Source organism: Crinia signifera, chromosome 7 (genome assembly GCF_055691185.1).
Source record: "Crinia signifera chromosome 7, ASM5569118v1, whole genome shotgun sequence".
Classification (NCBI taxonomy): domain Eukaryota; kingdom Metazoa; phylum Chordata; class Amphibia; order Anura; family Myobatrachidae; genus Crinia; species Crinia signifera.
The window spans coordinates 79,974,729-79,989,215 of record NC_139223.1 but is presented as its reverse complement, the minus strand read 5'-3'; the positions used below and the strand labels follow the sequence as shown (position 1 = coordinate 79,989,215).

Sequence of the window (14,487 nt, the reverse complement as noted above, 5' to 3'; positions counted from 1 at the left end):
GTCTGAAGTGGCTGCGGTGTCAAATTCTTCTTTAATATTAGCTCTGTGTGTATGGCTCGGCGATGAGCTCTGCTGCGCTCTCCCACATCATCGCCGGGAAAGCCGTTCATCTGCTGGTATTACCAGCAGATGAGCGGCTTTGAGGACGGCTTTGCTTAGCGCTGCGCTATGCACAGCTGTCCTCTCCATGCTGACTGCGCCGGGCAGGGGTAAAGTGGCTCAGTGTGTATGCACTCAGTGGCTTTCCCCCCATAGTCGCCCCGTGTGTATGGACCTTTAGACTTAATACACGTATCTGTCATTACCCCTGATAGGGTACGCTTGCTCGCACTGTGAAAGCCAAAGGTAGCGAATCTCCAGTTATCACACTACACTGGGATCGGTTTAAGGTAGCTTGCTTGGCATCATCAATATGGAAGTGCAATTGTTAAAGGTCTAGGGTAACCGCCCTGATATTTTTCATCCATCCGTGCATGCGTTTACTTGTAGTAGGTTTAATAAGCACCTCATTTGGAAACATTTCAGCCTTGTTGGGTCGTTTTTTTTTTTTTTTTTTAAATCTTTATTAAATATTTCAAAAATATAAACAGAATACAAAATAGATATATAAAAAGAAAGACATATTCTCTGCGATTATCCGACATTCTGGGATTTTCCCTCTTTGTCTTCTTTGATCTAACCCTTTTATACTTTTTGCTGGTATATAGGTCTTACTTTACTTGACCATTTACTTCTGGATATGTTCAATATATCCATTTCAAACTCGGTTACACTAACCGAACATTTAAATCAACACTCATTCATACACCACAACACACCTTACAGACAAATTAGGGAAAAAAAATGGGGTAGGATTGATATCAATTCTTCCTATTACAAGGGGGGTTCCATATCTCGGCAGCATTTAGCAGTCTTTTGCTTGCTTCTAATCTATTTCTATTCTGATTTATCTAAGTGGTTCTCCCCCTCGATTGATCTTCTATACCATTGTGTTTCCATAAAGGGAAGTAGAATTTGGTGTTGAGTTTGAGCATCTAGAGTTTTAATAAAGGCCCCCCAGATCTTATGGAATCTCCTGCCTCCTTCCTCTCTTTCTGCGAGTGCATTGTATTTCTCCAGGTACAGGTTGAGTATCCCGTATCCAAAATGCTCGGGACCAGGAGAATTTTGGATAACGGATTATTCCGTATTTCGGAATATTTTAATATTTCAATGATGTATTTTGAAGTTTCTTGCATGTATGCTGTATAAACACATAAAACAAACACAAATATATTTTATTACCACATAAAATACATATATATATATTTTATTTGTTCAAAAAACAAGGTTTCAAAACATGAAACAAAATTTGTGTACTATCTCAGATATTGAATTTGAATGCCAAGCAATCATTTTCTTGTACATATATAGTGCCAGTCACATATCATGTCCTCAGTAATGCTGTTACAGATGTCCCCAGTGAGTTTTTAGCAAAAAAAAATTTTTTTTTTCACTTTCTGGAAAGTATGGTTTTCGGAATAATTCGGATAATGGATATTCGGATAATGGATATTCGGATATGGGATACTCAACCTGTATAAGGTTTTTATTAGGCTGTTTCTCACCGACTCTAACATGGGGGCACTTTTAATCGTCCAGTTTTTTAATATAATTTTCTTTGCTACCGTAACTATTATTGTCATTATTGGGCTCAGTTTCCTCTTGTCCTGGGTTATATTCCAGTCTGAGAAGTCTGCCCATAACAGTGCTTTATGGTCTATTTTTACATGTAATTGAAATGTATAATTAATAAAGTTCACTACCTTGTACCAAAACCGCTTAATTTTTATACAATCCCAAAAATTGTGCTTAAAAAGTGCATTGGCCGTGTTACATTTTGGGCAGGTTCCTTTCTCTTCTATAACCATGGGCAGGTTCCTTTCTCTTCTATAACCATGTGCTTACGTTGGCCCTGTGTAATATATGCTCTATGGGCCGTGCGAAAGTGAACCTCTTGCAACATTGCTGAGGGTAAATTTTTTAGTGTCTTTCCTATCTGTGTGAACATATTTAATATTTGAGTGTTGTCCGGGAAGTCCCTATACCAGGAACTGTGAAGTGTTGCCCATATTTTTTGAGTGTTGTCAGGGAATAAATCCCAGTATAAAAATTTAGTTTTATAAGAGGAAGTGCTTTTTAAAAGTGCTTCTATTTTTTTTTGACTCATTAATTTGGGGATTTAGTGCAATTGTGGGGGGTGGGTTCATTATGCTCTGTGTGTAGTGTCTTAGCTGCAAGTACATGTAAAATTGTTCTTTACCCAAATTATATTTTTCTGTCAATGCTTGGTAGGTATATACCGCCCCTCCTGGGTCATATACATCTTTGATCTTCATTATGCCCTTTTTTGCCCACTCCTTGAACATTACGTTCTCCATTGCTGGCCGAAAGAGGGGGTTTCCTCCTATTGATATATATTTAGATCTGGTATATGAACTTCGTAGGTGTTTGTGTATCTTTATCCATGCTAGATGGGCTGACATAAATATGCTATTGGATTTTAAATTAGTAGGTACAATATTCTTTGGAGTGTGTAATAGTGCGTTTAGTGTATATGGTGCTACCAACGTTTCCTCCAGTTCAGTGTTTGTATAAATTGATTTTTGTAGGATCCAGTCTGCTATGTACCTAAAGGAGACAGCCAAAGAGAACATTTCTATATTTGGGATGGCCAGTCCTCCTTCCTCTCGTTTTAGTTGTAATTTATTTAATGCTATTCTTGCTTTCTTTCCTGACCACAGGAACTTTGAGAAGGCCCTGTTACAACTTTGTATGTCTCCTTTTGATATCCTCATAGGCAACATTTGAATCAGATAGGATAACTTAGGGAAAATCACTGATTTTATTACTGCGGCTCGCCCCATTAAAGATAAGGGTAGTTTGTTCCAGTCTTCCAATTGCTTCACTATTTGTTTGATCTTAGGGGAAAAATTGTTTTTATATAGGTCTACCATTTTTGGGGTGATCTTCACACCCAGGTATCTCATTGCTTTTGACACATACTTAAATTGTTGGGTCGTTTTTAAAGATTGTCCATTATTCTAAACCATGAAGTAATATTGTTTTACCCGAGGCGTTGTGGCCGGTTTCCATCTATGTTTATGTTTAGCTGCACAAGTGGTTCCAGTAAAATTGTACTTGGTATAGTAGAAGATAGAGGATAGCTAGAATCAGATTGGTTACTATAGGCCACACCTCCTCTAGAAGGCGTGATACATCTTCCTCTTTACATGGAATGTGCACAAAACGAAAGGTGTTCACCTATGTACAGCAACAAGCATCTGGGCATACTGTAAATAATGCTTTCTATGTCACAGCACCTATTAAAACCTTTGCAATTATTAGAGTAATGGAGATGCTGAATTTGGCGGTATGGGTCTATATGTACAGTATTTCCTTTCTTTAGAACGCACCAGTTTACCAGTACAGTCAGATGCCCAGAATGTTCCTCCAAAGGTACAATATAAATGCATTACCCTTCATTGCATTCTGTCAAATAAACAGCAAAAGCTAAACATTACATAAAAGGGTACTTGTTTCCTAGCACGGCGCCCATCTCATTGATTGTATGCCTTAACTTTAAGGTACTTAAGGCATACAATCAACGCGATGGACCCGATTTTCTGTCAATCACCAGCTAATTTGCCGGTGAAAGAGAAAATTGCGTTGATCGCATCCATCGCGGCCCTTAATAAGGGGCCGCAATTCCACCAACGCGACTTTTCCATAGACTTTAATGTTAAATTATTTTTAAAGTGAAAATCGGGTTGATCGCGGGCCATTAGAATGGCGATCAACGCGATTTTACATAGGTGACAATGTGAAATGGGCCAATATGGCCAATTTCACATTGAATATAGTTGTAAAGTATGTTTAATGCCCCGTCATTATTAACACCACCCCGCTATTGACGCCTACCCGAAGCGTGGCGTGCGCAGCGAGCCCGCGAGGGGCGGCGGTACGCGTCCTATGACCTTTTCATACCCCTACTATCCACGTCGGCGTGGAGTTGATTTTATAAAGTGTGGCGAGCGCAGCGAGCCAACGAGCCCGAAGCGTGGCGAGCCCCGCGAGGGGACGCGTATACCTGTAAAGTTATGCGCGTCCCCTCGCTTTGGGCTTTATAAAGTCAACTCCACGCCGACGTGGATAGTGGGGGAATGAAAAGGTTGGAGGACGCGTACCGCTGCGCTCGCCACGCTTCGGGTTGGCGTCAATAGCGGGGTGGCGTTAACAATGGGGGGGGGGGCATTTCAAACAGGGGGTTTGGTATTAAAATAAGGGGTTTTGGGGCTTTTTACATTGAAATCAATGTAAAATCGGGTCTCAGTGACCATTTTACATGGATTCCAATGTAAAAATCGGGTCGATCGCATCACATGCGATTTGGTTGGCATGCGATCGACGCGATTTTTCCGACTCGATGGATACAATCAAAATCGGTGGCGCCGTGCTAGGAAACAAGTACCCATAAAAGTATCATCAGCCTACACAAAGCGTGTAATAAAAAAAAAAAAAAAAAAAAAAAAAAAAAAAGAAGGCTCATATGTTCCCCTTCACAATTTTTGGGGATAAAATCTATTCTTTTGGAACTTTTGCTCTTTTGGCAAAAATTCCAGCCTTGGGTGAGGTGATGCATGTCCTTTACATCAATAGACATATGAATACTAATGACTCGGACAACAGATTAGGTAAACACAAACCTTTGTCTACTATTTCATCCTTTTATCTCTGTCCACAAGTCGAAGCGGATAATTGATAGAATGAGGGCCCTGCCCTCCTAAGCAAGACAGACTCAGTGATGGAACACTTATAAAGGAAGCTGATGAAAGGGTGTTCACTGACTTTATGTACTGTAATGAGAGATCTTTAAATCCAAGTGCAATGTAATAGCTACTAAAGCAATACTGCACTTCACATAAACCATACATCATGGGGCATACTATTAACAGTTTCTCATATAGCGCAGAACATTCCATTGTGCTTTACAACAGGAAACAGTGATACAACAAACTAGGTCTTTACAAACAGTCAAAGGTTCGAGGGCCCTGCTCGCAAGCTTACATTCTATGTTGGGGTCATGCTCGATTTGCTGGTCTAGTTGTGGATGGGAGAGGGGGGGGGGAACAGACTTGTGGGAGACAGTGTATGCTGCCGACACACACACACACACACACAAAAAAAAAACACAGTCAGCTGTAGAAGATGACTAGCATGTCGGGAAGCGGTGGAACTTAAGGAATTATGGACTGAAGCGAATATTAAAATTTCCTAGTATTTCTTAAGAATAATATTTTCAGGGAAAACTGGATTTGAGTGAGGTGATCAAAAAAAAAAAAAAAAAAAGGGAAGGAAAAAAAATGTAATTAAAAAAAAAAAAAAATCGATTACATACAGCGGAGCAGGATCCAATTTGATCCCTCTCGTAGGGGCAGTGCAAAAGAAGCCCACAGCCCTGTTGTTTGCCCATATTTTGAAGCTTTCTGCATCCAGCTCAGTGTGAAAACTCACGTGATCCTGCCATAGAAAGGACTTTAACTATGCAGCATGTTACATAGACTTTTTGGCCTGATTCAAAGATGGACACTAAAAGGCATAACAGTTGCTAATGGCACAGGAGGAACCTGAAGTCAAAAGATGCCCACTGCTGGCAACTCCAATCCAGATGCTGCTTACTAAGACAACAACATCGGATCACCATCATGACCATCAGTCATCTGAATGGCGTCCTCATCGCCGTTGTAGAGGCCATTATATAAAAAAGCGTTCTGACCTTGACCTACATCAAAACTCAGACCGACCCAGCCCCATTTAAAGAACCCAACCCGTTTCCACCCTATCCCCGCCCCTAAACACTTGCAGCATGTCAATCATACTGCAGCTGTCATCACACCCAAAGATCTGCATATGTGCAATATATATAGATCTTGCGCAGAACATGCGTTATCATTGTATCTATGTACAGCCTTCACTCTGGGCCATCCTCAGTTTTTAATTCAAGCTACAGCTAAAGCTTTTCACATATTTACGCTCATTTCCTCTTTCACAATAATGCGGTTACCAGGCCCTCAATTACATGTAGATAAAATACACTTCAGTCTAAGATCCATTAGCTTAAAAAAAAAAAAAATTCAGACATTTAAAATGCTGGTAAAACTCAGGAGGAGTCGGACACCACATAAAGCGGTCTATAATTATTGTGCCGTAGCATCCGAATTCATTTACCATACTGGGGAAGCTTTCAGTGAACACATGTACAACATTTACAACAAACACCTGATGTTAGTTCTCGAGTGCAAAAAAACAAAACAAAACCACTAGTGCATATGAAGCTCATGGTGTAAATAAGTGTTGGTTGTAGAGAGTACATAACAGAGGGAAAAAAATTCTCTTATTGCAAAGATGACAAGTGAGTGTGTCACAGAAAGTCATTCCAATAACCTGAACAACCTTGCAGTCAATGTAGAGACGTCAGCACTGCTTTTGTAAACCGCTGGTCTTCAAAGGGCCGGAGCAGCCAAGCAAGACAAACTACAAGCACTGCAAATGCATTTACAGGGAGGCAAGAAACAGATTGCCAAGTACTAAAGGTCCATACACACTGGGCGACTATGCCCAGTGTGTATGGACAGCGATGATCGCATTCATCGCTGGGGGAAAGCCGCTCACTGCATACACACTGAACGGCTTTCCCACTGCCCGGCCCCGACGGAGTGGGGAGGATGGCATTGCATAGTGGAGCGCTATGCAAAGTAGTGTTCCCGCTAGGCTGTTTTAGCGGGGCGCTGCACCCTGCCCGATTTTTAAAGGACAAAATGTGCCCTGCTAAAACAGCCTGCTGTCTGTCCCGCCGGAGTGCACTGGTGAAGCCCAGCGCTGCCGAAGATGGCGGTGCCCGGCGCTTTCCCTGCAGCTCAGGGACGTAGTCACAGCCGGGCAAGCCCCCTTCAGTGATGCGGCGGCCCGGGCACACTGCCTTTAGTGACGCGCCAGCCTCGGTCCGCCCCTCTTATGCTGCCCGAAATACACCAGCGCCCTGCCCCATTTGGTTCCTAGAAGGAACACTACAAAGCCGTCTTGAAAGCCGCTCATCTGCTGGTATAACCAGCAGATGAACGGCTTTCCCGGCGATGTTGCGGGAACATGCAGCAGTGCTCGCCGCTCATCACCGGGGCATACACACTGGGCAGCTTTGAGCTGAAAGCCTCTTAAACCTGGTGTTTTGAGCGACTTTCTGCTCAAAGTCGCCCAGTGTGTATGGGCCTTAACATCATATGTTAACATTGATATGTCATCGATACAGACCACATAAGTATACTGAAACAATACTAACCAAATGTATAGATATACAGATTGTAGGTTAGCCTCATATAGCACATTAGGCACACATGCAAAAACAATACTACCTCATAGTTCCTTTAGACCAGGTATGTCCACACTGTGGCCCTCCAGCTGTTGTGAAACTACACATCCCAGCATGCCTTGCCATAGTTTTAGCATTCACTAACAGCAAAACTGTGACAAGGCATGATGGGATGTGTAGTTTCACAACAGCTGGAGGGCCATAGTTTGGACATGACTGCTTTAGACAGCAGTATGGTACTTATATGTATATGATACATGAATTGTTTGGTGTTTTGCAGACTGTTTCATGCATTTATGTATTGGACATTTATTTACAAACACATTGTCCTTCTTTGCAATGTTAACCTACAGTAGGACTTCATGTTTTACACTGGGAAAAAAGCTGTAAACAAAATTATTTTCTCACAAAACACAAATTATTTACAATATATTCTGTTCTGAGCATTGTTTGTACACTTATACAGGTAACTAACACTTCAAGATAAAGTATGGTTTAAAAAACAACAAACAAAAAGATTACGAGAACGATAGAAGCTGATTGGTTATATGGCATCTTCTCCGCTTTCTTGCTTTTCAAGATTTGATAAATCTCTCCCCATATTTTTATAAAACAATTAAAATGGAGTGATTTATTACAGTCATTACTTTCACATCTTCCAACACACCCATTCCGGCCTTGCTCGGAAAGCCTGCAAAAGTTTATGGGGGGGGGGTATGCAATCTGCCGCCGCTATTTCCAACGTGGGAAATAGCGGCGGCTCCCTATTCAATGCTGTCATTAACGATAGCATTGATGCGGGATCACGGCAGAACGTTCCCGACTTCAGAAGCTGTCCGTCTGCCAATAACGGCCGTGGATTGTCGTTATCCGGGCCGCAGATCGACAATCCACAGCTGTTTTTGCATCCACGCCCCCTTTGCGCCCATCGGCAGGCGGGACATTGAATCCCGTTTGTCGTTATGCGGTCAATCTGACTGCAAACAGGCCTGGATCACGGCTGTCGGCGGCCGTGATCCCACAATGCATACCCCCCTATACCTATGTTGTGTACCGAAGCACCCTGAGCATTGTGTACTACAGGTAACTATAAATGTCAAGAAAACAGTTATGGCTTAGGGAAAGAAAGAAATAATTTACTGGGGCACTTAATCCACAGAGTATTAAAATCAATCTATCATTATCCAACACACAAAACAGAATGCCACATTGGTCAAGCTTGCAGTGAACACCAAATACACAAAACAGAACATACAAAATGCAAAAATAACATGTACATGAAATACAGTAGCAGGGATATCCTGCCGTAAGTTATCCTGTTTCTGGTATTAAAACAATATCAGTATGAATTTCAGTTCGTAAGTATGTTACTTTGATAGAATTCCCAATGTACAGTAACAAAGAGTTCAAGCATACAATCAAAATCTATATAGTAGTAGTAGTACAGTAATGAAAACACCCAGCAAGTCAGGGAATAGACATCCATTGTTCTGCCGCTAACTTCAGTAGGTGTACAGAGGAGGAGGAATGAGAGCGCTGGGATAAATTTCATGCCCACAGGACCCATGGACTTTGGACAACATCATTTAGAACATGTACGCTATCCGAGGTATTTATACACACTAGTTTACTGCATTCATCAGCCATTTTGGCACTTTTCATTCAATTCCAAGGCATTCCTCATCTGGAAAGGGCCCAAATCACATGTGTTTAACCTCGGATTCCAATGCGATGCGCAAATCGGATCGGAACCGGATTTCATCACTGCTGCACCAAGGATCCATTGGACCCCGCAGCGCGGAATGGGATTACATTTTCCAGCGTGCAAATTATCGCTGCCCCCCTGGGACTGACTTCAGTACCTGTCCCGCCCACACAGGCGTACAGCAGGAGAGGCGGAAGCCGCAGCCATTTCAGAGCACAGAGCGCATCCCCCCCCCCCCACACACACACTTCCCAGCCTCTGTGCTTTTAGCCTGCTGCTGGCTGGTCTTCAATTTGCAATCAGCAGGGAGACAGCCAGCACGCATACCCACAGTCCCCTCCTCCTGGCTACATCCTTTGCTGTTCAGACCAGCGGTGGGGCTTTGCTGCATATGAAAACACAGTAAAAACCCTGAAAGCTGTGTTTTTACTGCATTTTTGTTTGGAGCATCTCACCCAATGACCTGTAATGTTTACCTTATATAGGAAATATAATCTTATTTTACACATTTTTTATTTGAATGTATATAACAAATGTGAGCAACGCTGGCATTTTTAGTGGATATTTTGAGGTGTTGGCATTCAGAATGTTAAGCCAGACAAAGAATCCCCAACCTCCCATATGCATGGCCAGGGATAGGGTGTTTTGTCCCCCTGAAATTTTTTTTTTATTTGTGCCCTCCTATAAATACAGTGTCTTGCATTATGTTATATGAGCACATCAAACACATGAAATACATACAAATATATTTTATTTGTGCATGATACAAGGTTTTAAAACATTAAACAAATTATAATGCATGTTTGTAATTTAAAAAGCTCCTGATTTTTATTTCACAGTTCCGGCCACCCCTCCCTAGCACTTTTGGCATCCCCTAGGACCACCCAACTGTACACATGCAATTTGGCCAGATAAATCTCATGCAATTTATTGGACCAGATTGCATGTAAAAAATGGCACAAGTTACAAATCTCATGTATCACCTCAGGGAAGCTGCTGGGGATGTTCACAGTCAATCAGGTTTAACTTGTCCCTCAGACAAGTTGGACAAGTGTATGGGGTCCTTGAGTCATGATGCTTTGTACTGATGTTTCTTGCAATTAACATTTGAAGTCACTCGACATAAATTGCTAAATATCTAGAATATTGATATCAGTTTCAGGTAGCCTCGTATGGCGGGTCCCTCCCCACAATGCGATTGCAAAGTGTTTCAATCGCATCACAGAAATGTGAATGGGTCACCGCATAGCAAAGCATTCGCATTTCTACAGCAGCCTAGTAGCAAAGGCAGTCGCAGGGCCATCAGGTTTTGGGTTGCACTGGCTGTACAAGACACCATGCAGCCGCTGTGGTCTGTCCAGAAAATTACCCTGACGCCTCCTTTGAGTGGGCTTTCTAGTATATACTAGTAGTCCCTACAGATGGGTCTGATGTATTGTTCGATGTACCCAGCTAGACCTTTGTGGAGGATTTTACACATTAGACAAAGCTTATGGGCAACATATCACAATGTTTATTGGGAGAGGGCTCCATAGAATCCACCCCCCCCCCCCCCATAGAGGGCTTCTCAAAACATGCATGGTCTGCTGACTGCACAGCAGCATTTTATCTTTTTTAAAAGAAGGTGGTCTGGCCACGCCTCATCCCATTGGCCATACCAGTCATTTTATCAGACCTAGTAGTAGCACGCAGCCAAAACATACCTGTGTTTGCGGAACTACCTTTGGTGCAGCAGGTGCATTGCACTGGGGCCTCTGAGGACTAATGTGCCCACTGCTGTCATCCAATACGGTGTGGCATATTGTGAACTTGGGTTGAAGTGGTGGAGGGGGCCCAAATTATATTTTTGCACCTGGCCAACTAATCACAAGTTCCGCCACTGATTTTCATCACCACTCCCCCAAATACTTCCATCAGTCAATCACTTAGCACAGAAATCCTCTATGCAACCACTGTCATAAGATCATTGCGGCAGTGTGATTTAAGGCCCCCATACATTACTGTGACTTATATGATCCCCCTTGAGCCACCCAGGACCTTCTGTGGAAGCAGGATCACATTCGGTACTTTTGCATGCAATAGGTTGCATGCAATCCCATTCCCGGGTGCCAAAATGCCCTCTGAGTTGTAGGTCAGACGTGTAATCGGGTCCAATCTCCAAACGCGCACGTGACCACGCATCGGATCTAATAAGATTTGCATATTTTCACCCATTTTCTTGGCCTGATCTGTTGGAATTGGGTGAAAATTGGCCAAATTGAACTAGTGTATGGCCAGCGTTAGACGCATACAAAAATCAACATTTTGTTCAGTTGCAGCACCAAGGTATGTGGAACCCACTGTGGTAGGTAGCCTTCCTGCCCAATGAGGTTGAAAGAGGGGCGTGACCTTGTTCACAGTATTCCATCGAGTGTACATTAGCAGGAGGGGGGGGTAACGCCTCATGTGTAAACCCATATACATCATTCAAGATGGGTGCCCCCAAAGACTTACCCTGCACTCAATGGGGCTGATGTATTAAGCCTGGAGAAGAGATAAACTGGAGATAAAGTGGAAGGAGATAACGCACCAGCCAATCAGATGTGTTTGAAATATAACAGTTGGTAGTTTATTGGCTGGTGCATTATCTCCTTCCACTTTTTCTCCAGTTTATCTCTTTGCCAGGCTTAATACATCTGCCCCAATGACAGGAGCTGGTCACTGACCCCATGTTACAGTCCAGAACCCAGTCTCCACTGAGTGGATCGCATTTTGGTGACGACTGGGTGCGACCCACACCTTCCTTGTGATGCCTCTGATTTTTGCCCAGCTCAGAATCAGCCCCACTGTTGGATCTTAACTACAAGAAAGATACATCTCTTCTATTGTTATACTACATTATAAGGTTATGGCATAACTTTCCAACAGTCGGGATTCTGATGGTCGTTTCCCTGACATCGAAACTGGCGAGGGGGCAAGCATATTTAAGCCCCTTGCGGGCTTGGTGGCAGGGGTCAAAAATAGCCCGTGTAAGTCGGAATGCCGACTGTTGGAGAGTCATTCGGCAACCCCATTATAAAGGTAGGCGCTGGAGTAGGTTTAAAATGAATTTCTTGCAACAGGACACTCAGTAAATAAATATACTGTATCACATTGCACACACTCCCAAACATCCATCAGCTTATCAGAGCTATACACACACTGTATATGGACTATGACCAGCAGAGCCAGACCATATGCCTCCCATAGAAGCATTGCAGGGAGGGAAGGAGGGAAGGTAATAGCTGGGACACAGACGTTACACACTTGCACATCACATACATGGTACTCGCACAACGTGATAGCTGCGGTTACTAAATATTACCCCACATGAATGATAGTAACACAGCCTGAATCAGATACGAAGCAGCGAGCACTGTACCGCACACACTGGTGGCATCCTGTGTAAGAGCACAGCGTGCATGTAACCGGAGACTTCCCCTAGCCCCTCCTCATGTACCCGGGCTCTGTCCCAGCCCATCCACTGACCGCTCATGTGCAGCAGTGAGCACGGCACTTACCTGATTGCCGGAGGGATCGCGGGATGATCAGGCTCCTTCTCCCTGGAAGTCCCAGTGAACTTTGCTCAGGAAAAAACCGTGCAGTGGGAATCACCAGCTCCGAATGGCCCAGAAACCGCCGCTAATGCGCTGGAGATGCTGATTCCGCACGCTGAGGCGAGAGGCTGCGGTATAACTCAGTCAGGAGTCAGGAATAACGCACACTCAGCAGCACTGATAGCATCAGGCGCCCGCACCTCAGCCTGGGATTCTCCTCCTCCCCTCTGACATCACTCTCCCTCCCCTCCTCTGTGCACATCCCCTCCCGCCTGCTGCTGACTGCTGCAACTCGTCCCCTGGGATAAAAACCGGACCCGGACAGAACCCAGGGCTGGCAACAGAAATCTTGAGGCCCTGTACAATGATATTTCTGGGGCCCCCCCGCCCCACCTAATCCCAAACCCACACAAGCCTCTTGTATGTGGTAGGGATGGCCATCGACTATCGATGTTCCCAAAACATCGATGGTTGGGACCTAGTGCTTGATGTTTTGGGCATCTGTAGTGGATGGTCGAATAGTTATAGTGGATGGCTTCCGATGGTAAAAGTTGGAGGCGCATGCACACGGATAGCGGCCGGGCAGGCTGCCCGCAGCGACCCGTCCCATTGCTCTGCACATGCGCGGCTAAGCGATGGCAGGAACCATCGATGTGTGAGGTAGAATGGTTTATAGCCATCGATGGTTCCTGCTCTAGAAGCCATCGATGGCAACCATCGATGGGGGATGTGCCGATGGCCATCCCTAGCAGAGCTGAGCTCCACGTCTTCACCAATACTTTTGCAGCTCCCTTTCGCTGTCCATCCTGTTGGCTGCCGCTGAGCACGGAACAGACGACCCAGGGTGCCGCACATGCGAGGCGGCAGCGGGTATGGCCGGGCAGCAGATAGTAGACAGCGGGCTGGTGCATACAGATGGCACACAGGGTAAGACTCAGCCAAGTCGGATGGCACAGAGTAGACAGCCTGACAGCTGGGCCGCAGGGGTCACTCACTCACAGCTAGTAAGGTACAGGCGCAGAGCTTTATTAAGGCTTTTGGGGGGGGGGGGGGGGGGGGAGCCATCAAAGGTCAGTCAGAGGTGGCTTTAGCTCCTGCTGCTAATATCAATACATTGGGGATCTGGAAGCTGCGGGAGTCAGCGGCATGCTGAAATACATACGCATCGCAGCAGCGCTTCTGAAAAAAAAAAAAAATATATATATATATATAGCACCCACATTTACTTGTTAAATAGAAAAACTCACATACAGTACATACATATATATATATATATATATCACCAAGAGTTCTCATTTACTTGTTAAATAAAATAGAAAGCTCACATACATTAGTAGCACAAGTGAAGTGGGGAGCCAGCGAAGTTCAGTCAGATTTATTCCTTACTTTGAGTTCAGAGAGGCTGTCACGGAGTACAGGACACAAGATCTGTCCTGGACGTTCCCCTCCTCCGACCACAGCACACACGTAGTCACAGGGACTCCTACACGAAGCCAGCATTCCAAGGCAGCATCTCTCCTCCTGCGAGATGCAGAGGCCAGGATAATTGATTCATTTTGCCGATGCTCACGTCCTAGGTCCCAGTACTGCTTTGCGTCCCAGAGCCAGGGCCGGCGCAAGGCACCGGAGCGCCCCAGGCGAGTCGGGGTGGGGGCGCCCCGGTGCCGGGGGAGGTGTGTTGGGGGGGTACCTGTCCTGTCCTGCGGCGCTCTGTAGTTAAAGCTGGCGGCAGCGGGGGATCCCTGTCGTCAATAAGAAGAAATAACCAGCGCTATCCGCTATGCGGAAGCGCTTCTGTTGTG

General features: G+C 44.5%; 1 protein-coding gene across 3 annotated transcripts in view; it reads right to left on the bottom strand.

Annotated features, from left to right (window-relative positions):
- CARHSP1 (calcium regulated heat stable protein 1) overlaps window positions 1-14,089 on the bottom strand; it is a 63,038-nt gene extending 48,949 nt beyond the window's left edge. The window contains exons 1-2 of one of the 3 annotated variants that reach the window (XM_083152015.1): window positions 14,072-14,089; window positions 12,650-12,800 (exon numbers count right to left, since the gene is read on the bottom strand). The gene's annotated coding sequence lies outside the window, so the exon portion shown is untranslated. Of the gene's footprint in view, window positions 1-12,649; window positions 12,880-14,071 lie in introns of those variants that run through there. The other 2 variants (XM_083152016.1, XM_083152014.1) reach the window with 2 other exon arrangements.
- Between the last annotated feature and the right edge of the window lie 398 nt (window positions 14,090-14,487).